The sequence below is a fragment of the Pholis gunnellus genome, assembly GCF_910591455.1.
Source record: "Pholis gunnellus genome assembly, chromosome: 13".
Lineage (NCBI taxonomy): Eukaryota > Metazoa > Chordata > Actinopteri > Perciformes > Pholidae > Pholis > Pholis gunnellus.
The window spans coordinates 20489849-20517372 of NC_136540.1; the positions used below are offsets into that span (position 1 = coordinate 20489849).

Consider the following 27524-nt stretch of genomic DNA (forward strand, 5'->3'; position numbering starts at 1 on the left):
AGTCTGATTTAATCTCAAAGAGCAAGAAAATCAACCAGGCTAAAAATAACTGACTATAAATCAGTGGTGTTTGTTCTTTCTGTTTTTCTTTGTCGCAAGCAAATCAATACATCAATGATTGACTAAAGATGCAATGTGATAATTTATGCTCTAGTGCAGCTCAATCAAGAGCAGTTCCTGTCATTATTTCCAAGCACACAGTCAGAGATGTATGGTATTCATCAGGATTGTTGCTTTGTCACACAGCTGTTTGTCCACAGTCTTTTCTAGTCACACGACTTTGTGGCCACACAGCTACAACACCATCATCAAGTTTGCTGACAAAACTATTGCAATCGGCCTGATAGCCAACACCGACGAGAAAGAGAGGAGGTCAGAGATCTCACAACTTGGTTCCAGGACAATAGCATTCATTTCAATGTCTGCCAAAAACTAAAGAACCGATTGTGAACTACAGGAAGAAACAGCGAGAAGCACACGCCTCCATCCATCAAGAGGACCTTGGTGGAAAAAAACAGTAGCTTCAGGTTCTTTGGGGTCCACATCAGTGAGGACCTATACGTGCGTTTGTATGTTCACCGCCATTTAAACATTTGGCATCACCTGTTATATGGTCGTGTTTCTCCTTTCGTTCAATAATGACCAGTGGTGGATTTTGTATGCAGCCTGTCTGCTCATCATCTCCGCTTGTGTGCACGTCTCAGAACGCGCAGCTAGTGGGTATTTGGCCCCACCGAGGCGGGTCTATGAAGCAGTTTAGCCAATTGCTGATTAAAGATATAAATGAGTGACATACAATTTAGCCAATCAATAGATTTTGTATAATCAATAGATTCAGCGTGGGGCCAAATCGTTTTTGGCCCCACGCTGCGCGTTCTCGTCAGGAGAAGTCTCTACAGGCGAGCGTGGGCCCCAGCGCGAGCACTACTCCTCCAAGACCCGTATGAGAGGAGAAGTTTGGCGGAGAAACTTTAGGCCAAAGAGCTGATCCCAGATCAGCCTGACCTCACAATCAGACAGCAGACTAGCGGGAAAGGGAAGCAGAACATGAAGCTTCTCTAGTAGCTGTACCAGATAGGTTTGGCTAGCTGGATGCAGTCATGCTAATAACTTATTTAGCTTTTTACAACAACGGGGACAGATCCGGTATGGACAGTTAGGGAGTGAGGGAGGAGGAGGTAAGGAAACATGACAACACCAGGGCACACATGAGAACTCTGTCAAGCTACATATTAGACAAAGTGAACATCTTTTCTTCTTAACTTGGTCATGGAGGCATCAACATGTAATTGAGATGGTAAATTAACAGTAAAAACTCATCATATCTTATATCTATATATGTATGCGTGTGTTTTATATTATACTGAATATTATTATATGATATATATTGTACTGTATATATATATATATATATATATATATATATATATATATATATATATATTATACTGAATTCCCTGTGAGGGTGACTACAATAAGATGTCCTGACGTGTTTATCAAAGTGTTATTTACTACTGTTTTTCATGTTGGAAAAAACGTTAAATATTTAACTGCAAAGTAGTAATGCGTGTTTGATACCTTCATTTGTTTGCATTAAAACATCCTGGGATGTTTGCTGACATTGATTGGATGGCCCTACCTAGAACATATTCCACCAGCCACCACTGATAATGTCTATTTTAAAGGAGACAACAACAGTATAATTCAGACACCAAATATATAATTCACAAAGTTTAAAAAGTTTAAAACTTACATTAAGCAAATGACCCCATTGTGTTCCATGTCAAGGGAGAATACTGTTGGAACCATTTTTTCCCCCAAATCCTTCGGTTTTTAAATAGTTTTACGATCCAGAAAAGCACAAGTGACTCATTGCTGAACCACAACTGTGCTTTCATTTAGGCTCTTGATATTTTGGGAAGCCGTTGGGCCCTCTGCAGTCTACTCAGTGGTTAGAACAGGTTTAAACTGGGATTTGTCAGTCTATAGTATGTTCAGCTGATTCTGTGATCCAATTCCAGTAGTGCCACCCATACAATAGCCTTCAATTCCTATTGTAATAGCTTTGCTAAAGCAACACGTTACCTGTTAATTCCAGCTTGTTTTAAGCATTATTGTGGACTTGACACTGAAAGAGGAACTTGTTCCTATTTCAATCTCCACACATTTTGATGCTCATCTTCCAGTTTATTTTACCAATGACTGGTGGTTTCTTCTGTGTTTACTCAGAGGGATGTATGTAAACAACCCTTCATAAAAATAACATATACTGTATATTAAGACAGATGTCTGAGAGGACTACTCTATATTTTTGAATAGTCTTTCATGATTTTAGGTTGAAGAAAATACAATTGAACAAGACAAACTGTAGTTTAAGCGCCAGACAGAGAGGGTAACCAGTACAGTTCTAGCTAGTGTGTATATATGTTCTACATTTGATGATATGTTGATATCCGAGTGAACAATTCAGTTCTTTAATGTCCACACTGCTATGCTGGTAGAACGTTTACAGTGTAACAGCATCGTTCCGTAACAAAGATAGAACATGGACACAATTCACATGCAAAATCCTAAAGTAAGTACACATTGCTCAACATGTGTGATAGTGCAAATCACTGAGTAAGACGATAGATGGCTGAGGAGCTAAGGGTCCAGGGTCATACTGCAGTGGATAGTTTTAAAACCGTTTGTCTTGCTGAGATTTGTTGTACAGTGCCTCCCAGAAGGTAATGACTAGAACAGGTGGGTGAAAGAGACCATCTGAGGTCATATTTGTTCTTTGTGAGAGGGATTTTATTGATGGGATGGGGGGTCCCCAATGATTTGGGATGACTCTCTGAGCCATTGAGAATTCATTGGCATCTTTTGTGGGTTTGAATATCTGAACTGTTGTACCATACTGAGAATGATGAGAGGATAGTTTTTCTAAGTTTTTTCTTTGTAGGCTACAACAAGAGAACTGTCAATCATCCAGTCTGAAGCTCATTAATAATCTCTGGAGTTTTATTATCCTGCCTTTATTCGCCAAACAGGAGAGCTGCAGTCTGATATCTGAGACACAAACTTTATCCCGCTTATCTAATATAATGCTATGAATGTGACAGTGATATTGATTCCAATTGCTTGAAATTCAATTATTAAGTGTACCTATGATATTATCACCAATAAATGAATTCATGACCTTGACTGAAGTGTTGGAGGACACATGGGATATTGCAGCCCTCAGCTTGCTGCGTTGCATGTTAAATAACTGGGCCACCACATACAGAAGATCAGTTTATTCTGGCTCAAATGGCTGTGTGTCACATACTATCACATCCTGAATGATATTTCTATTTAATCAAATAGTGAGTCCCCCTTGGTCAGTGCTAAAGTAGAAGACAATGAACGAATGAATGAATCCACGCCTCGTGCTAATGCAGCATATACATTCTGAATGCATGATGTAATTGTTTGTTTTTTCTCTTTTCTCCCACTCTCTCTAGGTAAGTGAAACAAATTGCTCAGGCTGATTGAAAGTGGACCGCCTTGGGGTTTCACATTCAACAACACACCCAGCTCCGGTACAGTACCCAGCCCTCAATCCGACAGAGGCTTTGCTCCTCACCCACACTGGCTGAATGTTACGCACAGTTTTCACATCGTGATTACAATAGTGGGGTGGCTTTGGGAGTGCTCCAGTGGTTTTGATGGGTGCAATGAAGTGCTATGATTTAGGTTCCTTTGTGGAGCTACTTAGGCTCAAACCACATTTGCAGTTTTGTTGGGATTCTACGCAACGCTGGAACTGGAAGGAAATATGTGCCAGAACTCTGATCCAGCAGCGCCACGGCATTTAATGTTTATAGTATGTTGTTCTGGTAACAAAGTTGAATTACTAGGTCCCATGTGACACATAGTTCTGTATGATAATGTAAATCATGATGAGGTTCTAATAAGGGTGTGAGAAATGACTTGTAAAATTAGAAATTATAGTTAATTTCCTTCGGAGCTGGAACTTAAATGTACATTGCATAAAAGGTACAGCCTTTTTATTTTGTTGCACACACATACTTTTGCAAATAAGCTTAAAATTACAAAAAACAGAAGTCGTTTATCGGCCTAAAGCGTAAGCACAGAGAGACTGAAACTAAAGACGAGTGGGACTTTGTATCGAGAGCTTTTTCCAACAGTAATCGCATCTTAAATACAGTATAGTGTGTGACCATGAAGGAGGGGTTAGGCTCGTGTTACCACTGTTAGTACAATGTGTAGGTGTGATTTGCACTGAAGTCAACCAATAAGTGGCAGCAGGAGAAGAATACATTGAAGATCTTCCTTTAGGAGTCCCTTGAATTTCAAGCCTATTGTCTTTTTTTGGTCTGTGGTGGCAAAGTCCTTTCCCTTCTAATGGACTGCCATGGGACCTTATTTCTGAAAAAAATATTTACAGTAGTCAATGACGAGGGGCAAATCATTTTTTGACCCTGTTTGAATTGTACTAGTAATACACATATGATTGTCTCACTTTAAAAGACCATTTTGCACATCATGCTATTACCATGTTGCAATTATTATAATATTATAATTAGAGAACCACACACCGTAAAGATGATACTCGTGTTTCATACTGGGATGTTATCACAATAACAACGGGTCTCCCTCGTTCTTTCGCTTCCTGACTGATAAAAAGAGACGCTGGATAAAACATTACATTTGTATGGATATAGCTAAGTAAGCTAGCTAGCTAACATGCCCAGCTAACGACCATGTTGGTGTTGGTGACATGCATGGTACAAGACAAGAGATGTAGTTCACTGAGCGGTTTCAAACTAAACTAAATATGACAAACTCACAACAAACTTTGTCTTGACTTGAAAAATCATTTGTTAGATTAACAAACATCACATGTGTAATTCAAGGCACAGTTCAAACGGGATTCAACAAATATTTGTCTCTCACCGCTGCTTATCTTACATATTTTTACAGAGATATGATCCCACGGGTGAAACCGGAAAGGGGAGGGACTCTACCTCTCTATTGGTGCTGTCACATTAGCAGTCAGACACTTGGAGGTAGCAGTATGCAATAAAAGCTGGTGATATTATTTTGTGTAAAAGTCCTAGAGCAGAAATAACAGTGAGTTACAGACTAACAACCTAAGACAGATACATTTTTGTTATGCCACTAAATCTGAATTAAATAGAAATTAGACTATCAATCAGAGTGAAATTTGTAATAAAATCATTCATTTTAGAAACAACCTAAAACCAAAACAATAACTTAATCAAGATTCTAAAACACAGAACATCAGCAGCCATGAGAGAGAGCACACAGTGATTTCAATTCACAGATAGTCAGGCACCAAATTCAATGTAAGCACCAGTTCTACACATATTCTGGTATGGACTGCATTCAAATAGTGTGTTGTTGTTGCCTCTCATTCATCCATTCACACATACAATGATAAAAGCAGCTGCTTTTACATGTACGGAGCAGTGGACAACACGCTCTACCCACTGAGCATATTACATGTTAGAACCAACAACATTTTGAACTTCAAAGGAAAGGTTGCAGACAGCAATGTGAAGGCATTGTTTTATTGGATCGCAGCATAATATTTTTCCTCCGTTTAAATGTCACCAAAAAAAGCAAATTTTCACTCAGCTTCACATTAACGATCGATACTTTAAGTCTTTAGGGAAAGAAAATGTAAACCTCTAATACAATAAGGAGTTGTTTTTCTAGAATTACTGTAATTTTAAACAAGTGTTTGTATGTGCAACATTCATTTGAGTCTTGGCAACCAAATGGTACTTTTATATGGGCGAGCAGACTGGTAAGCAACTTGTGCCATTCTCTAATGGCTGAGATGCACTTAGCCAAGACATTTTAGAGCTCAAGTTGCCTTAATTGTTTAAGTAAATATTTTGTGATGAACAAATTATGACTATAACTTCCCGCAATAGTGCCGTACCTCTTGGTTATGCACAGCACCTCTCCTTTGTAGCCTTCTAACGGCTTTGCTTTAATTGGCACCCACTCATGGCGCGTATCTTTTCCGCTTTGACACAGTCATCTCTCAGTCAACGTCCACTGGCTCAGAGGTGAAGACACTGCATTTGTGTTTGACTCAGTCTGGCTGCGTGTCAGATAGCATAATTGAGTTCAAATTGAATATGAGCTACCAATCAGTGCAATTAATGGAGGACTGGATAGTGTCTTGTGAGGGCAGGCGGTGCACAAATCTCAGCAGTCCTCAGACATTATTACCTGAGCACCCATGCGGGCATACAGTGACTCTCCTCAGGTTGGTCATGCTATCGGCTGACAGAGGAATGGCTTGCTCTTTGCTGGCTCATTATTTTCCAACAAAGTGATTACAGTCAATGCATGTACATTGTGCTTATTTCATTTATCTATTGTTTGTTGAAGAAGATGAATAAGCCTTCCCTTTCAAAATGGTAGATTTGCAATGGTATATAATATGCATAACTACATTTTAATCAGTGCATAATCAGCTCAAATTAAGAATCCTAGTGTCTTCCTTAGTTTAGAAAAATCCATTTACATCTATGTAGGGAGAGGGTCGTCTTCCATGGAGTCTGCCATCTTGCACCGCCATGTTTCTACAGCAGCCCAGAACGGACACTGGCTCCGGTGAGAGCTATTCTCGTTCTACGTTATCTGAAAGTAGTGATGCGTTCTAAAACCTGGTATTAACCAGGCCCCGGTGCTAAATCACCAGAGTATTGATGTTTTGGAGTCCTTTATGACCACAGCGCTGCTCTGCTCTCTCTGTCGGGCTGAGCTCCTCCAACTACAAACACACACATAGACACCATCACACACACACATAGACACCATCACACACACACATAGACACCAACACACACACACATAGACACCAACACACACATAGACACAAACACACATACACGCACACACACATAGACACCATCACACACATAGACACAAACCCACATATACACAAACACACAAACACACAGACACAAACACACACACACACATACATAGACACAAACACACACAAAGACACAAACACACACACGCATAGACACAAACACACAGACACACATAGACACAAACACACACACCTATACACACAAACACCTATAGACATTAGGGTTGATACCAAAATTATGACTTCGATACGATACCTGCCATAAATATCATGATACCCGATACTTACGATATGATACCAGAATTCGATACAATACCACAAATACGATACGATACTGGTATATTTATCTATAATAGTAATAAATAAAACGGTCGGCCGGTTTGTAAATTGTCCGACTTTTACATTTTTACTTAAAGCGGGGCTTTCAAACAGTCCGTCTCGGCGTTAAATGGGTCGACGAGGAACGTAATCTGTGGCCGCACATGCGCGTTTGACGAAAATACCGTATTTAACTCAAGCGAAGCGAACACGAACATTAAAAAAACACAAATACAAACTTCGATATGAACGTAAGAGCCGCATGAAACCGTGCAAAGAGCCGCATGCGGCTCGCGAGCCGCGGGTTGGCCACCCCTGGACTAGTGGCTCGTGACGACATGAGACGTAAACATTAATGGCGTTAGTTAGCTCAGTGGTGCCAGATGAGAGCAGTATGGAGCCAATTTGTCCCACTGTGTTGGAGAGAAGGAAGACATCTCTACGGTCTCCAACACTCCACAACTCACACTGATAGATAGCACTACAGCTAACGGAGGAAATATGTAAATTTGATTATGGAATGACCTGTCCCATTAAGATGTCAATGTGTACACTACATGTGTATCTGTGTCTTTATCTGCATCAGTGCTGTGTGTGTGTGTGACCATTTTAAAACAAGCACAAGTCCTGGGTAATAAATAATTAGAATATTTTTTGTGAGCAAAAAAATATTGTATTATGTAACAAGCGATCACCCCAGAAAGCAGTTCTCTATTAATCCTTCCATCACTGGCTGCGCTGCCACCTGGCATGGCACGGCCCTTTTTCTGTTATCCTAGGATTTGTAATTACAGACCTCGGCTCCAGTATGTAATGTAGATATCCTGATGACATTTCTGTTTTTAAGGGAGACCCAGATTTAATGCTGTTGCTCATAACACATTCTTATGTGACAAACGGTAATGTGACACACAGACTCATTTATGTGGATTTCCTCTCATTTCATTTGCGTTTTCTAAAAGCTGCTGGCTTTCGTGTTTTTACAAATATGCCATGACATATTTAGAGGCTCTGTTTATAAGTCACACATAGAATATGGCACCAGCACTGCAGATATGGATTTCATGCTAAACCGAATAAACTCTGGCACTGTAGGGCACTTTTAGATTTCTATCAATAACTAGTATTTTGTCATGACAGCCTCTGTCTCCACTTGTTCCCAGACCAGATGTGTGAACACCTTCAAATACAGTAAAGCACAGTAAAAAAAAAAATCAGAAAAGAAAAATACTTTTGAAACTCATTTGTTGTTGCTGATAATATGTTGAAATCACATTCTCCCTTATCACACTCAATTGTTATAATCAGTAGGTAGAAGGATGGCATTACTTTCTGAATAAAACCTGTTTTGAGGTTGTTAGATATCTACCTACAGTCATTTTAATATCCAGTTCACTTCTTTGTTCGTCACTACGTTTTTACATCTAATTTGACTTTGAATTCTGCTGGAGATACAAAAAATTGGTTGCATTAAAGAAATTGCAATGCTTTTTAGTGATGATGGAAGACATGTGAACATGTTCTAAGAGGTATAATTGATGATTTTCTGAGGGCTACTTACCAGAGCACTTTAGTTCTTTGTATGCAGCTGCCATTATGACGTCGTAAAGTTTGACACACTGACACTTAGCCAACCTCAGGCAGTGGTAGTTTTACATCTGGCTGATGGAAACAAATGGCTCAGAATCATCACCGTTGTTTCTTTGGATACAGTACGTTTCTGCACAGGACTAATGTAACTGTAATATCAATATATAGTGTTGTCAGGTGGAAATGTAAGATATATCTCACACAATACATCACATTAACACAATCTATTGAACATTAATAGATCACAGCTAGGGGGAATCAAGATGTGTCTGCATGGGAGCTCATGTCATCATTCTACTCTACTCTACGCCTTCTGTCTTTTATCAGCTCCTATATCAGTTTTTTTTTCTTTGAGGCATTATGACCTCCTCCATCAAAGAGGCAGCGTTGGCTCCACTTCTGGCTACATAATAAAGGCACTTTGTTTGCTTTATATCTGCATCAGACTATGATTGACAATGAGTCAGACACCTCTGCTGCACGGCTCTAAGGAAGCATTGTAACCCCTGCTCTATTGTTCTCACCACAGCGGTACATATTGTGTCCTGGGGTCTCGCACTGAAATCCTTACATGCTGATTCAATGTGGATTCAAATGAGGAGAAATCATAAGAAACAACACTGTGAAAAAAAATAAGAGGCAGGTATCTGAGTACACAGAGACAATCTTTCCGTTCTAATACAGTATGCTCCATTGGTACCACCACTATGCTAATGCCCAAGGCAATGCCGATGAAGTGATTCGTTAACGTAATGGGAGGAAGCTAATTGAGTGAATTCTTGCCAAATTACCAGACGTGGCTGATTGTCTGCCATAAGTCTCGGTCAGATGTGAACATACAAATGTGGGTACAAATGTACTCACAAACACACACAGCCACTTGCACAAATGCATGCAAAGGTGTCTACAAGAAGGGTGACTGCACTTCACCTATGACAGGCACTCCATTTAGAGAAGCTACACAGGTGCTCACTGCTCTGAGACAGATAAGATCTTTGAGTGGAATTGACTGCGAGATGACAGAAAAAAAGACATGAATACTGAGCAGCTCTCTCAGCGGCAATACAGCGCAGCAGTCAAAACTTGGTGTGTCGCTCAGTTGATTCACTCACATGCAGACAAGTGGATCCTTAAAGGCGCTAAATGTAAAATCGAGAACATATATTCAGCCTCCACACGGCTCTCAAAATGGCAAGAGCTGAAATGAGAAATTCAGAGCATTTGGCCGTGGCTAACAGCGCAAACAAAGGTAACAGTGCTAAAAGAGCTAACAATGTTTACCTGACGGGGAACCGGAGGTTGGGCGCTGCACTGCCTAGAATGACGCCATCGGTTTGGATGGCGTCATCAGCTCTAACCGCAATATAGGAGCTGTGCAGAGCGCCCAGCTACGTCAACTAAAGCACAGAGACGTTCTGATTACACACACACAGAGGGAGAGTGACTTCATTCTCTATATCTTTAAATAGGGGAGTAAATACTTTTTAGGAGCTATATTAACACTCTGAATGTCGATTACAGAACCATTCTTAAGCAATACTATCTAAGCCAGTGGCATTCACAAAGCTGGCTCGACGACAGATGATACAGATTATTTCAGCTTGAAGAGGCTTTGCAGCGTGTCGAGCAAATGCTTCAGACTTTACAAAAATAACTTGCTCATTTACACAGGAGTCTTAATGCGTGTTGCAAAAGAGCAGTGTTGATTAACCAGCAACAGTTACCTCCCTTCTCTCCTCTGATCCGGATGTGCATGAGTGTGTGCCAGTGGGTGTGTTGAGAGAGAGTACATCCAGGATAATGTTACATTAGCATACTTCTATCACGGCGCTGTCACTCAGTGTAAAATTGAAGACATACCTGTAGAGTCAGCCCTATACTGACGCCACAAATACATCTCTAATGTCATCGGGAGTCAGCCAGGTGTTTCACCGCCACAGCTGACATATCAGCTCCGTGTGACCCACTGGGGGCCGTGCTGAGGGAACGGATACATTAGTTTTAAAGGAATATAACAGGTATGGTTCAGCCAAGTAAAACACAATGCAGCAGAGGTTCACATTTTCTGCTGAAATCAAACAAAATGTTCAGCATAAGAGGTGTGAATGCAGCAATATCAAAGTCTGACAGCTGGAGCACTGCTGCCATCACTGCTGAAACCACCCAGTGAAAGCTGCTCTGAAATAGTTTAGCAGGTTGACACAGCCACCAGACCTCCACGCCGACACGGCCAGCATAGACGCCCCTCATGCCGTCCGGATAAAGCACACACCTGACTGGAGCTTTGTTCAGGTTGTGAAATTTATTCAAAGTGATTACTGACTCAATTTCCAGTCTCAACGGTTGGAATTTATTTCATCAGGAACTGAATGGAAATGAGTGAGGCTGAGAGGCTCACCAGGATATTGTTATTATGCATCTCACAAAAAATATAGAAAATGTGATTCAAAACTCCTCCAATCGAATTAAACAACACAAGACGAAGAAGAGAGGTTGTCCTATTCCTGGGCTATTCGTCGGTGGTGTCATGTCTTGGACAAATGACCATTGAAGGTGAGATGTTTTGTGCTGGGAGTCTTGAGGTGCTGGGGGCCATCTGCCTGTTGACAGGTTGGTTTAACAAGAAGAGCTGTCCCCCACCTTCTGCTCGCTTTGCAACGTGTCACAGAGGAGCGGGTGGTTTCTGGCTGACCTGCTGCACCACAGTCCACAGTTCAGCAGGTTTCATGGCAGGAGGTGAAGTAGTGAATCTCTATTAGAGGGCACAGCTTGGGTAAATGGGTTGTGATGCTAGTTCTATGATAGATAGATAGATAGATAGATGAAGATATGAGATGATAAGATAAGAATATGAAATATAAATATAAGAGAAATATGTAGAAAACACAAATTGCAAGGCCTTATGCCTTACAATTTGTGTTTGCTAATATAGCCGGTAACTGTGAGACAGATCACAGATGATCACAGGGAGAGCCAGCTGATGAAAGATCATAAGATGTTACAGTTTTATTGGGAACAACCTGGTAAAGTTAAGGCTCATCCTAACTGCAGTGTCTAGTCGGAAGCATTCCCAGTCCTGTCAGAAGGTTCTACATTGCAAGAAAACCAGGATTTGGGATAGTAAGGAGCAATTACCAATTAAAGAAAAAAAGAATAAATAAATAACATAAAATGAAATACATTTTATATATATATATATTATTACCTGTGTAAACACAATTCAAATGTGTGCAATCCCAGTGCTCTGCTCTCTGCAGGTCTTCCGTTTTTTTCAAACATATGGTAATTAAAAAGGCATCATCCAAATCTAAATGACAGACAAATACACAGACGATACATGCTACATTGAAATGTGCATGGTTTAATAATTAAAATAGATTAGAGGAGGCCTATGACACACCTTCTGGGTTTATGTGTTCAGGCAAAAGTCAATCTCAATGGATTTATTTCATTTTCCTTTTTAAACCTAAGTTGCTTTTTCCATATATAATAAAGTCAAAGGTGTAATTATGAAATGACACATGAATTTAACTGGGGCATTGACTTACGCTTTGGAATAAAACACGCAAGCTTCGGTTTAATTCTATTTAAGCCAGCAAACATGTTTGTTTGTGTGAAAAAGTAGATATTATATTATCATATTATAATGTATCCCCTTGTTAATCTGCCATCCCCCTCTCTATCCCGAGCAGCAGAGTCTAGGGGCAGACGTTTCTTTTAGTTGAATATGTTGATCCTTTATCTGGTTTGTGAAAGTTTTTCGCCTCCACCCGGCACGTATTGGCAAATCCATGGCGCTGTCCGTGGTGCTGAAGTAGACGGATTTGTAACTTTTTCTACTACTGCCTGCAGGGAAAAAAACAACTAAAAACTGCATGGAGTAGGGCTTGCATCATCTTGTAGAGAGCCTTAGAGTTGTGTGAGAATTTACACAAGTTAGAGTTTACGTGATGATTTGTAAACGACCTGCGATAGAAATACTAATTCTAGAATGTTTAAGAATTGCAGCAGTGCGCAGTTTAGCGACAGTTCATTAGTCCCTTTGGTGGCGCTGTGCAATCGTTTTGTAGCGTAAACAGCCGAAGAATGTTTATTCAGTGTTTGATGGGACAAAGTGTGTTGTGCTTGTATATGAAGGGCATCAGTATGGTGTTTGATACTGTTTGTCATTAGCGTTTTTATGGTGTTTGATTGATATGGTATGGCATTGCTAGATGTTTTATGATGTTTATGTAGGCATATGTTCCGTAATATTATACATACATGTACATACAATAAATACCAACACTTTATGTATGTTTTTATTTTTATTTTCATTTATCAACATGACAAACTTCTTTGTATGTCAAACCAGCTGCTGTGGACTTTCAGGAAGTTCAGTTTAGAAACTTGTGGCAGAAAAGCCAAAATACGTCGACATACTGAATAGTTTAACTATTAACCTCCCGTATACGACGCCCCCGAATTTGGGGCTCTCTGGCTCAGAGGGGGTTTCGCATATACCGTCGAAAGAATTTACATATCAAGAGCTAAAAAAATGCATGTCTCCATTTGTTATATACCAGATTAAACAGCAACATCTGAGCAACACTATCATGTAAGTCACTTTTTACACATTCCAAACACAACTATACACAACTAATATAAGCAACTAGAAGATGTGCCACAATTTCACGTATTTGTCACCACGAGTCGGCGAGCTATGCACTCCACTTTGATATTCCATCACAAAGCTAATGGGTACACGGCCAAGCAATACATCGCAGAGCATGAGAATTCGACACAGAAGCCAGAGATATCTTCAGAAGTTCTCTCTGTGCAACCAGTACAACGCTGTAAGCAAACAAACGCCAGAACAACAAACCGCTTCACCGAAAAAAAATCCAAGCAGGACCTTACCTTTACGAAGAATCACGAAAAGACCGTCATAATTCCCCATTTGCTGGCTAAACACTGCTCCTACGTATGTCCTGAGTCTCTCTCCTCTGTTTCCTGGTGAAAGGGGGGTCAACCTAACTTGTGGGACCCGGGGGCGAATGGAATTTTAGGCTCCGGGGTGCGGGGCATTTTTTCGATTTTTACTGGCTAAAGACTCTGTCAATCAACACCAGGCTTTCACTACCGCATTCCTAAGACTCTGACGCGTCTACAGATGTGTCATTTTCTAAAATTGACCAATCATAGGCTTCCTGAGTTTCCAACACACACATGAAGACTGGAGCTCAGACAAGAATCATCCATGGTTTACAGCCTTAGAGAGGATTCTGGCTCTCAAAATGATGCCAAACTGCTGTATTAGGTTAGATTGAACACTATTAGTGATAAAACAAGTGAAATATATAGTTATATAGTATATACAATTAGAATAGAACAGCTGCAACAGCTGGTTCCAAAATGAGAATTTGGCTTGACCTCGCTTGACCCTTCGTACTGAAACCTCTATATCGTTGGCTTGCTTCACTTTATCAAAGGCAAATCTTTTTTTGTGAGACTACTGACATGTTGTGCTATGATTTGGGAGAGTTTTTAGGCCTTCAGCTGCATTATTTAAAATAAATAATATCAATAAAAGAGCTTTTTTTTCAGGCGAACCTGAAAATGTTCTATTTGAGCTGTGTTCCATCTTCATTTAGTATTAACCAGTAACATATACACTGATATTTACACATCTAATCAAATCTCACAAGTGTTTCTGTTATTAGAACATCATAATTATTCAAATAGACCTTGTAGTTAGAGACTTACACTCTCTTTAGTATGGGTATGACATTTTCGAGCAGAGGCCTAAAAATAGGGCTTGCGTTAATAATACTTTATTAATAGTTTATTGTTACCGGAAGTCAGGGATATTAAGTTTGAACATAACCTTTTACGTGTTAATAAAACACGTTTTTGTAAAATGAACATTCCAGTGTGTGCTGTTACTCCTGAGCCCATGTTAGCCAACCTTGAAATGACACAGATTTGTTAGACACACACGGCTTGTTATTGAGTCCATTCACCTGTTAGGTAGAATGCTTACTAATCACAAGGAGGGCACTCGATTGTGCAAAACACTCATTTAGGGATTAAATGGTATCTGCAGGATAAAGGATGTAGTCATTTTCCAGATACATAGTTAATCAGCAGTGGGTGAGAGAGCTGTGCTAGCTGACATGAGACATGACACCAGAACTGAGCGCTTTCAAGACTCCTGTAAGAGGCTGTATTTAAATCATCTTTTCATCTCTGTCTATTCAAACCTGTGTTAGTGTGCAGCGGAGAGGGCTGGGAGCACAGGCTCACCTTTTCAGAATGGGGAGAATAAAAAAAAGATTTGTTTGACATGTCTGAGAAAGGACCACCACCGGTCGAGAAGAGCTGAGTATTAAGAATCATAGGATTTTAGATTGTGATTTCAACATGCATGTATTATTAGAGTTGGTGTCAATGAGGAGAGGGACAGATACAATCATAAGAATAATATGTTTAATCAACATTTGACATTACTCTAAATTTTAGTAACAACATCACATGTTCTTATAAAATAAAAAAAGTAAATTAGGAACATTTTATTTCACTAATAGAGTGCTGCAGGAATGAGTCCTAAAATCCAGAAATGAGAGAGCTTAGACACAAGGCTCCGTCGCCTCAATGTTATTTTTCAGGTTTTTGGTTAGATGACTGAAATAAGGTCTGTGGTGAACACAAGCTGGAGAGATTTTAATGTTTTGTTCTACGACATGAAATATGTCAAGCGTTTTGAAACTTTTACGTTGCTTAAAAGAATGTCTAAATGACACAACTAAACATCCTCACTAGTCCTCCTTTAGCTTAGTGGTGGTGAAGTCATGGCCCTGTGGTGTAGTTCCTTTATAGCCTAACCGTAGCTTTTTACTTATGCTGATTGTAATCACAATTCAAGAATCATAAAAGTGGTTAATTTATGAAGATTATCTTGCAGAACAACACGTGTAAGTATCATAAACCACAGAGATTATTTTCTACAATAATTCAAAATCCAATGGGAAAAACCCATTGGCTTTTTGTGGCCTATAGAAATACATCATGCCTTCAGCTCTCTATTTGGCAATAAAATAAAGGTTGTTTAACATACAACACAGCCACCTGCTGACCTGTGATATCATATACTGAATGGATTTACACTCAAGTCTGTACCTTCCAAAATAAGATCAGACAAAATTGCATTTGGTAACCAGATCAAATTATACTTAGTCTTCTCTAAAGGCAAGCTGGCAGTCTGCAAATAGCATATGTCCTCATAGAACCAAAGAGGAAACAGGAGCATGTGCTCATGAGTACATCAGTGCTAAGCAATAAAGCATTTTTTCACCACACACCTACCCACATATAGTAGAAAAGAGAATACCATCATGAGACATGGATTTAGATTTGTTCTGCCACTGTCAGCTATCTAAATAAGTTTCAATACAAACACAGAAGCAAGTGACGGAGTAAAGGTTTATGTGAGGCAATCCGTTTTGAGCTATCACCTAGCAGAGTACTATGCCAGGTGAACTAGGTTCTGTGTGTCCCAGTGTAGTCTCACGTAGCCAAACCTATCTCCACAGAGCTGTATCAGCGCTGAAGAATGGTCTGGCTCCACACATTATCAATCTGGTAGAGGGGGAAAAAACGCTCTGGCTTGTTTGCTTTTCTTCAAAACAATCACAATCGTTTTTGGCCATGGCACTAAGATCAGGATGAATGGTGTTGGTATGTTTCTGCTGGTATCACCAATCTTTATGACATTCTGAATATCTGCAGTCAATAACAGATACTGGAGGATATTGGGTTCAGGGGTACTCCCAAATACATTTAGAGGGTTTTTGACTTATTAGTAAAACGGTCTCAACTATTTTATAACCCGTCATTTTGTACTATTATTACGACAGATAATGTTTTCAAAGCATGAAGACAAAACCTATTTTATTATTAACACATATCACAGCCTTCATTTAAACATTACATTATTTTGGAACTGTTTGCACTGACTAATTAACTTGCCCAGAGAGCCTGACATGAAGAGGGCAGAAAAGAATACCGGCAGCTTGTGAGAGGAGCCGGCGTGCAAGAAATGGTCACAGTATGCCAAAGAGTAACGATGAAGGTGCCGGTACAATGTTAACCGTGTGTTTAAAACTATGACCGTATATATTTCCCTCAAAACGTAATTGATAGTGCAGTTTGGATGTATTGGAACATAATTCTGTAGGAGACAGGGTTGTGAGGGTATAAATAGAAATAGTTTAGGAAATGGCAGGAAAAAAGGCTGTAGTTGAATAAAATAAATGTATATGGTGCTGGGCATTCTTGTTATTTAGTGTTAATATTGTCTAATATACTTTTTTATAGTCTGTCTGAATTTGACTCTACAACACCTTTCCTGGATTAATTTACAATTTACATATGATATATTCAGATGGACTGATGTGTCTGAACTAAAACTTGTCACCGTTTCCATGCTGACCAGACATTGAACAGATTGATTATATTTACCAACAAAACTGTCCCACATAAGTGGTCATTTTAAATCACAGCAATAACATTTTTGCAAATCTTTTTTAATATACTACAAGCGCAGTAGCTCGAATCATTTTTCGTCTTGACTGTAATATTCCCAGAAAGCATTTGCTGGATGGTGATGGTTCAACCTCAACAAATGTTTCTGATGTAACTTTTTCAAAACATTTTATTTTAGCAGCTTATTTCCTTCAGAATTGTTGTTGGCTCATTACATGAACACATTATGATTTCACCTCTCTCAACATCACACAGGTAGCAGCTGTGGAGGCTCTTATTTCCATGCTGTATTTACACAGGATTTCATTGCTGGTACGAGCTGTCACATCTGCTCAATGTCAGAATATTCACTTGGCTCGCTCTAACAAAAGCTGTCACATTCCGCAGCTACTATCAAAAGAAGCACACAATGAGATTTCGTTTTCTCTCTATGTGTAAAGATATCTCTACTATGCAGGAACAGCTCTGGACAGAACCTCCTCCATCTTGGAATCTTTGGCAGATCATTTTCAGCTTTTCTAGATGTTGATGAAATGCAACATAGAAACGTCTATGTGATGAATAAGGACAGACCTCATGGTCATTTGTATTTGTACTACTTATATTCTTCATATTGTACTTCTCATTTCTCCATGTGTCCATTCTTCTGAAACTATTGTTATTTCCTGCCTTTATGAAAATACTTTTCTCATGGTGAAGGCGTTATTGAGCCTTAACTAAAAGATGCATCCTTCATGTTCTGCATTTAGTCACCCTGTCACGTGCCACTCTGACTTCCCTCTCTAACTCCTCTCCTGTGATTTATTATGCTGGATATTAAGCTAATATCATGCATCGCCAGAGAAAAGTGTTTTGTGGCTCACAGGACCCCATTCAAGGTAATATTTGACCAGATGCACCCGACATAATTTGGCGCACAGCAGCCTCAACGTTTCTATGCAGGGGAAAATACAAGATGCCAGAATGAGTTAGCGTGGTCCTCAGAGTGTGGACTGATGTTTATTTTGTTGCTTTTTTCCACTCCTTGAAACGGTAACCGCCACGGACCCGAGAAATGAATGAGTGCACTCTCTGAACAATTGGTTACACTAATGGATCAATTTAGCTCAGAGGAGAAGTGAAAAGCAAGCCACAGCTGATACAGGTTTACCGCAAAAGTGCTGACAATTTCTGAAGTGATCACAGCACAAAAGGAAGACGCTTCTCTGTATCTCTGGAGTGGCTTTTAATGACTTGGGTTGAAGCCACTTGTGCATGTGTGGTAGTGATGGCTAGTGAAAACAACAGTATATATGCATCCCATCTTTGCTTTTATCCTGTTACTCTGTAATGCTCTCTTTTTTCATGCTATGCTGTGTCTGCTGTACTCAAGCTGTATTTTTTCAGGCTGACATTACTTTTCAAGTAGGGCTGCAACAACGAATCGATAAAATCGATAATAATCGATTATTAAAAGAGTTGGCAACTAATTTCATTATTGATTCGTTGTGTCGCACGATTATTACGCCACTCAATAATGCCGTGTTCACAGCAAACGCGATGAACGCGGCGTTAATCGTCATTCGCGCCGCCGGTCTCTCCGGGGACTATTTGTGTTCATTCGCGTGAATCACGCTGGACGCGCCGGAGAGGGGGCGCGGCTTATCGGCCTGAAAGCCGTTCAACTGTCCGCCATCAACCATGGAAAAAATCACCTCTATTTCTGCTCAGTACGTGTTGTGGAAGTCCCAGATATCACGGGGAACTAAACGCCGTCATGTCTGGGTTCATAACATAGTCCAGAGGAGCTCTGTGGATTTCATCGAGGTGTATTCACTGTGTCGAGCAAGCCACACGTCGGCTGTTTACCACAGCTGTATGAACACAAAATAAACTGATTTGGCTGTGATTTAACGGCAATAAACCGACAAAAATGGACTCCGAAATAACTACGTAATGATGCCGATTTGTACTTGTTTTCTCAATGGAGCTCGGATCGATCAGTGCTAGGCTATGCTAACATGGTAGCCGCTCCATCAACACTCACAATAACGTCATCTAGACGTAAATACGGCAGCGTCTATTCATTGTTTGCACTATATGGTTTACACACACACATTTATACACATAGTTTGGTCCGGTCTCTATTTATATGAGGGATCGTAGAGCTCTGGGTGAACACAGACGGCTACAGTATCAATTTCCTGATTCAACAACGGCGGGACTTCATTGATGACAGGAAAAACATCTCAACGCTGATAGGCTATCGTGCCACAGCGTCACGCGATTTTTTCGGTTGGAAATTAATGCTTTGTTTTTTTATCCGATTCATCGATTAATCAAAGAAATAATCGACAGATTCATAGATTATTAAAATAATCGTTAGTTGCAGCCCTATTTTCAAGCATTATTGTATGTACCGTAGGTCATAGATAAACTCAGAGGGAAGTCACCACTGAGGCACAAATTAGCAGAGACAGAAGTTAAGCCTTGTCTGTAAGGGCGTAGGTTTGCATATGGTCCATAGGGACTAGTCACGACCAAAGTTTGGGAAAGGATTGTCCCCACCAATATTTTGTTAATTTGAATTGCCTGTTAGAAAAAAATATTTTGCACAATATATTTGCAAACTCATTCGTATTATTATTAGTGCTGGGCAAGTCAACGCGTTATTATCGCGTCAACGCATTAATTAATTAACGCCGACAATTATTTATAGCGCGTTTCTTTTTATTTTGAAAGTCCGTTGCTTACTGGCAGCGGTGGAGGAATGGAGACTACTGGACATCGCTGCGGTAAAGTCAGCAGACACTCAGATCTCCGTGCTCAACTCAGCAGACACTTACATGTTAGTGACCTATATGCTGAAATTCACGGTAAACTCATTCAAACGGCACAGATCGGGAGCGAGCGAAGGACTTTGAAAGTTAGCGGAAAGATTAACGTGAGACAACATCCGGTTTCTTCAGACTAACATCCGGTTTTCAGAATAAGATGCCAACAAAGTATGAATTATATTCACATTAAGTATAAAACATGCTACCTGCATCTCGTGAGTTAAAGGGAAAATACACCTACATTGTGCGTAAAGTGTCTTTATTCTTTGATCGCTGGGTAACCTTCATCACCTCGGAGTTACAGAATTATATTGATCAACAGTAGAGCTGCATTCACATGCTCTGACATTGAAACATTTTATTCCTGTTGCACAGCAGTGGAACATGTTTCACATACAGTCAGCACACTGAGCACAGACAGTGCAAGAAATATAACTGCTACTGTGTAAAGGGAATACTGCTGTTAAAAAGCACCTTATTTGTTTAAAGTGTGCAAACCAAATGTTATTGTTCATATAGCAGTACTTTTCAAATAAAAGTGCGCAATACACTACTTTTGAATTCATTATTGAACTTTGCCATAACAATGCGATTAATCACAAAACGTCCATGCGATTAATCGAGATTACAAATGTTAATCGTTGCCCAGCACTACTACTAATTGCATAAATAAAGGAAGAAAACACTTTATTTATAGCCTATTAAGTGCTGCAGAATAGATTTTTTTTTTTTGTCTTTTTTGGCTGCACAACTGGGAAAAGTTTGTTATGTATATTTTGGATATAGAATATACTGTTACTGTATATTGGCATTTTAGCAGAACGTTTTCTATTCATTTATTTAATTATTTATTATTAATATTATTTATTTGGTGCAGAATACTGTTTTGTATACTGTTTTTATTACTGTTATTATGTTTAAATCAGTTCCAAGTTACACAAATGTTAATATATTTTAATAAAGTGTGCCTGTTCAACATAATATCAACTCATTTTTTTTTATACGGCCGGGGGGGGAGGGGGGGCTGGCAGTGTCCCTACCAATGCTGAGGCCAAACCTACGCCCTTGCTTGTCTGCACATTTTAGTCCAACGTGTGTTTCGTTTGGTGCATTTGACCGATTTGAGCTTGCTCTTGGGTCTCCATTCTGAGTGGCTAGCTTAGCTTGAACTTCTGTCTTCACAACATAGGCAACAAAACCACTTAGTTTAGTTTAGAAAAAGAGCATGGTTGACATTAACTTGACTGACTAGCAATTCATGTCAATACAGAGTGACTAACAAGTAATTTGCTTAAAGGAGATGTATCAAGAACCTTGATGCCTGATTTTATCCAATTGATGGATAAAAATGTCAAAGGCATAAAATGCACGTCAATCACAGCCCGGCTGGGAATAACGGAATGTCATGTTGACTGCCAGTCCATCATTATGCCAAGCACTCAATCATCACATTGTCTGTGCAGAGCTCATTCACCCCCATCTACATGCATGTATGCCATTCTTGTATTCATGGTTTGGTGGGAGTGATGGCTGCAGAGCAACAAGCTTCTGGGTTGTTTGCCTTCTGTCCACGTGAGGCTCTAACTCAGCGCTTTGTGCTGGAACAACAGAGCATAGTACTGTGCTGTAGGAATGTCAGTGATTTATGTAGCGCACAAATATAACGGAAGTCATCCAAAGGTCCACGTACGCCTCTGCACTCATTTGTCTGCGTTTGTGAGAACCTCTAAACTCTCAGAGAATAGATTTGCCCGTGAAACAAAGTCGGATTTAAAAAATGTACAAGGAAAGGAAAACAGAAAAGACAAAAGCTGACAGGTTCCATTTTTTATCTGTAGGTAATGAAGGATGTTTTTCTGCTTATTCCAACGTTATCACAGTTTTGGATGCCTCCACTGTCTGGTCTTGTGAGAGTGACTAAGTGAGCACAAGTGACCACATTTGACGGGCATTAGGAAGATCTCCAGCAGATCTGACACATCAACACAGATAATTATTTATGCAGCGTAACCAAACATGAGATATGAATACACGGACATCGGATGGAGTGCACTTTCAACAAAATGATTCTCTATATTTTAAGATATGTTCAGTATTACTGTCTAATATTAATATGTAATCTAATCTTACTATCTTTCATCTTAAAATTCTAAAAGGTTACCATTTAATTATACACACAACACCTGACCTATACTAATAGAGGTAGTGATCATCACCATCTCTCTCTCTGCCATGATAGTTCTGTATTTGGAGAATGAAAACGAGCCTCTTTTACCATCAGCAATGCCTCAGCTGTGGCTCATTTCCAAAACTATGACACACATGGAGATAAATCAGTACTCACAAAATAGTATTTGGTTAATCAGATTTATGTTATTTTCATCTCAAAATTGGAGGTTTTATGAACATTCCCGACTTGTATTATTATATTATACGAGTCATTTCACAAAATTCAGATTCAGTCCTATGACTGTTGGTCTTTTACTCCAACACTGTTACATGTATTGATATGTTTCGTCTATGGTGTCGATATGTAATATATGTTTTTATATATTCTGTGGATTTAGCCGAACGGTTACAAAAACCTGCTAATGACCCACTAGAGTACGACACAAGCACAGTAAAGGTTTTATGTAGATAACGACAGCTGCTGCCATTGTGTCCTGGAGCAAAGCATCAGAATACCAACAGATAATTACAGACTGTACAGGACAGCTGCTACGGCTCGATCCAAGTAATTTAATATACTCATCAGTCATTCATGATCCTGGTTGAAATTCTGAATTTTGAGTATCGACCACTCAAACAACTCTAAACAGGTGTCATTACCATTACCCTGTTTTTTTGACAATGTTATTCCTTATTGCGTAAGAGGTGTTGTAGATTACCAGTGGTGGAAGAAGTGTTTACAGGGCTCCAGAACTCTTTTTTTTCACCACGCCTTTTGGCACTGTAATCATACATTTTTTTATTACTATTCTTTTCAGTTCCCATTCACATTGGTAATTCTTATTATATGATGTAGTTAATGACAACTAACAGGATTAAAGGTGCAGATGAGGCTTATGAACCGAACAATACGTTTGAATAATACTAGTGCATTTGGAAAATGCAGAAGCTTAAATTGTGGGAAATATAATGTTTTCGGTGGACTGCGCTCACCTCTCAACCCGGAACAACAACAAAAAACATCTTAGGCTGCGGCACTGCACGTGTCTTCAGGGAGGCTAAGCTAAATTAGCTTAGCGGGGAAACAACAGCCCGAAAGGATTCAATTGTCCGGACAATAACCCCGCGCTGACGGGATGCTTCGTAATTAACGGATAATGCATATAGTCCAAATCAATGTAATTGACACATTGACAAGAACAAACTCACAAGAGCCAGTCACATATATTTATATGACAACAAAGCAACAAATCAATCCAGCAACACTGCAGTGCTAGGGCACGAGCAATTCATATTATTCATAAAAATGACACGATAGACAAATGAACACAGTAGAAACGCTACAGCAGATGTAAAAACGCAAAAGCAGTTGACTTACCACTGCTGCTGTTCACTTAAAGACAAAGTACATCCTGCTTTCTTTGTTAACAAAGAGTTTAAAGCCGCGGTTGTTCAGAACATCGGTGCGGTTCAGTTCCAGCCAGAGGTCCTCCTGCGAACGTGTTCGTTAAGTTGTAAATCCACTCATGTCTCACCAAAAGTTTTCAAAAGCACATAGCTTGTGCGTGTCGTGTCGTGTAGCTGCCTTGGTTAGCATAGCGTAGCTCCAAACAGCTCCAAACACCAAGAGCTTAGTTGCAAAATAAACGCATTCTTAACCAAAAAACGCTTCTCCGCCACTGTCAGCCAGAAATACTGTTCGTACAAATCCTTTTCCATGCTGGGTTAGGGCTGCTAGCTGTGGGGTTGACCAACCCTTTGATACGACGTCCAGCTTTTCTTGAAATGTCCTTCTCCAGAAATCCATTTCTCCTCTTTCAGCCATTGAGTGTTAAAAAAACAACGCTAGCTAAAAAAATAAATAAACTACACTAAGCAAAACCCTTAAATTGTTATCATTTCTTCCATATCTTTCAATTTGAACTCTTACTCCTCCAACTAAGCTCTGCTGGCTAGTTAAGTTTCGGTTCACAATAGTCACGTGCTCGCCCACTGACCAATCACAGTGCACACTGCACCCCACTGCAGCGCTGCACCTGAAAACTGAGCTGCGAGGTAATGCTGACATAGTTGTAGGCCAGCTAGAAGGCTCTGGCATGTCAAAGAATACGCCCAACATGTCAAACTAAAGATCTGATTGGTTGATAACTATGACAATCAACAATATCGTCCCCATTACTTGAACTGCAAAGGGATTCACTTGTGAGTCTGCAGGCCTGGGGCCTCTCTTCTTACATAGAGACACAGAGGTGAAATCTGATTGGATAAAAGCTCTACTTAAAACAAGCTGCACTGGAAGCAGAGCAACTGAGGAAGACAGTAGCTGTGCATTGAGGAAATAAGATAATGGGAATAATATTGTTATAAATTATAATACATGTAGTGTATTTAAGAAAAATTATTAAATTATAAAATAGCTATAACGTGATTCTGTTTAGGCCAGCAGAGAAGGCCTTGAAGGTGTGTGTGTGTATATGTGTGTGTGCATGCATCTGTGTGTGGGGGAAAACATCGTATGATGTAATCTAAACGTAGCTACATCACGTGAACTACACGTTGAAGATAGGCTGAACTACCAAAATGGAGTTTGCACGTGACCACCTCGCGAGACTACAAAATGGCGCGGGACTCTGGCATGGCGATATACAAAAGAGAGATCGCTATATACACGTGTCTGAGCCGTTAGCTCACCCTGAGCTACATGTAGCTTAACACTGTATGTGTGTGTGGGTTAGTAAAAGGAGAGAGAAAGCAAAACAAAACAAATAAATCCTCCAAAAACAAAATAAGATCCTCCCCGCCGTGGTGGAGTACAGAAGATTGTTCTCTCATCTTCAGAAACACAGCTGACGATCTTTGAGTCGCCCAGCCGCGGGTCTGGCCTTTGAACTGATGAGAAACAACTTCCGGCCTCACCAGCGGTGAACCATCTCAACACGATTTCAGTAGTATGAAATACACAGTAACTTCTATTAGGGGTGGGGGAAAAAATCGATATAGCATAGTATTGCGATATTTTGCGTGGCAATATTGTATCGATACACGGAAGCCAAGTATCGATCTTTTATTATGTAAACTATACACTTTTTGGTACTAGAAAAATAAAATCAATTGCTTTTTCAGTCCACTAGAGGGTGCTGAGTTGTTTTCTGGTGAGGTCAGCAGAGGTCCCGGGTCAGCGTGATTGGTAGGAAGTTGGTCAAAACAAAGATGAGACATCGGAGAAAGAAATCAGAAATGCGCCGTTCGTGTTTGAATCAGACGTCTGGAATTATTTGGATTTTATTTAACAAGGAAGGCCGTCGTGGCATTTTTTCACTGACACAGCCGTGCCCAAGCTCTATAGAGAAGTGAAGCTTAAAGTGGAGGAATCTTTGAGTACAGCAGTAAGAGTTGCATTAACTTGCGATGCATTGACGTCAAGCGCAGTGGATTCCTATGTGACTATAACAGCACATCATCTCACAGAGGACTGGCGACTGATGTCTCTCGTTCTCCAAACTAGAGCAGTACATGTAAGTCACAAACATGACAGACCTCCTGTAAAATGCAGCATAAGAATGGGGGATTGCCGACAAAAACCTGGTGGTCTTAACCAACAAGTCTTCTAACGTGGGCGTTGCCGTTTAGTTAGCGGGATTCCTGCATGTGAAGTGTTCCGCTCACATGCTCAATCTGGCCTCACAACGGGCGTTAAATCTGCCAACAGCAGCAGGCTCATGGGGAGAGTGCAGCGCATAACTGGCTCTCTGCCCTGAAGACTGAAAACTTTATCTTATTAGATAAAACATGTTGACACAGTTTTCCTTTGGGGACATGATTTGCGGTTGAAAAAAGTAATAAATCGCAATATATGTTATCGCAATACTCAGCATATCGCAGTATCGTGATAATATCGTATCGTGATAATATCGTATCGTGGGATCTCTGGCGATTCCCACCCCTAACTTCTATACGACATTAACGATCTCGGTCGTTAATCTCGGCGATTATTGATTTTAAAGCAACACCAACAAGATAAACACAATAACCTAACTCTTCCCAGACTCTTTGCCTTATTATGAGTTTATTTCGTCAGTCCTCCGATGGTGCAGCTCCGTGCGTTGCGCAATAAACTCTTTCCGTGGCAGAGAATTTCTTCGACTCGTAAACGGCATGAATCAACTTGAGGAGAAATAGAAGTTATCCTCTATATATATATATATATATATATATAGATATATATATATATATATATATATATATATCTATATATATATATATATATATATGTGGGTCAATGACATGACGTGTATATTTTTATGTCCGAGTCCACTGTTTCCTTTTAAAATAATTGTATCAATTCATGACATATCATTTCATTCTATAAAACCGATACATTTTCAGTACAATCAAATAATATATATTATTTTATGTTTTGGCACCTCAAAACCTGAAAATGTCAGGAGGTGCACCTGTCCTAGCAGATGAACGGACTAAGAAAACTATTAAAAAATGTATTTAAATGATAATAAATTCAAAAGAAAATACTATGGCATCATTTTACTTTTGAAACGATTCACATAAACCACATTTTTACAAATATAAATAGTTTTAAAATTTAAGTTAAAAAATACTTTAAAAAACTATTTAAAACATTATGAAAAGTTGTTTCACAACTTAGACTTGTTTCAGCACATTGTTCTGGACACAAAAATATGCATTACATCCATTTTTTAGATCATTTTAAAAATGACCTTTTTGGAAGCCTTATTTGCCAATGACCCACGTGTATATATATATATATATATGTATACATATATATGTGTATATGTATATATGTGTGTGTGTGTGTGTTTACTATTTCCTGGAAGAGCTCAGGATTTCTGATAAACAGTAGGCTACGTTGGAAAAAAGGGGTGAGCGTCATGTAGGTCCACATCCTGAAACAACACACTGCTGACATTTTCTTAGCTGCCTGTTCAAACTGAAGGTTTTCGGGCTGTGGCCTTTACAGTCATTGCTTTGCGGTCTCAGGCTGATAACAGTTAATTTCCTTCCAAATAGCACATTTATCTAACTTTTACTTTTATCAAACAACCCAACAAACATAAAATTACTCTTCTGTTTCTATGCAAGAACCTCGGTAGTGGAAGGCATTGATAAATCACAAGCAATCCATAATCTTAATTTTACTAAGATATCCAATCAACGGGACATGAGGG

The 27524-nt window shown here is 39.6% G+C and overlaps 1 protein-coding gene across 1 annotated transcript in view; it reads left to right on the forward strand.

Annotated features, from left to right (window-relative positions):
• Positions 1-27524, forward strand: part of ntm (neurotrimin) — a gene marked incomplete at both ends in the record, with an annotated part of 472335 nt that overhangs the window by 192408 nt on the left and 252403 nt on the right. The window lies entirely within an intron of this gene.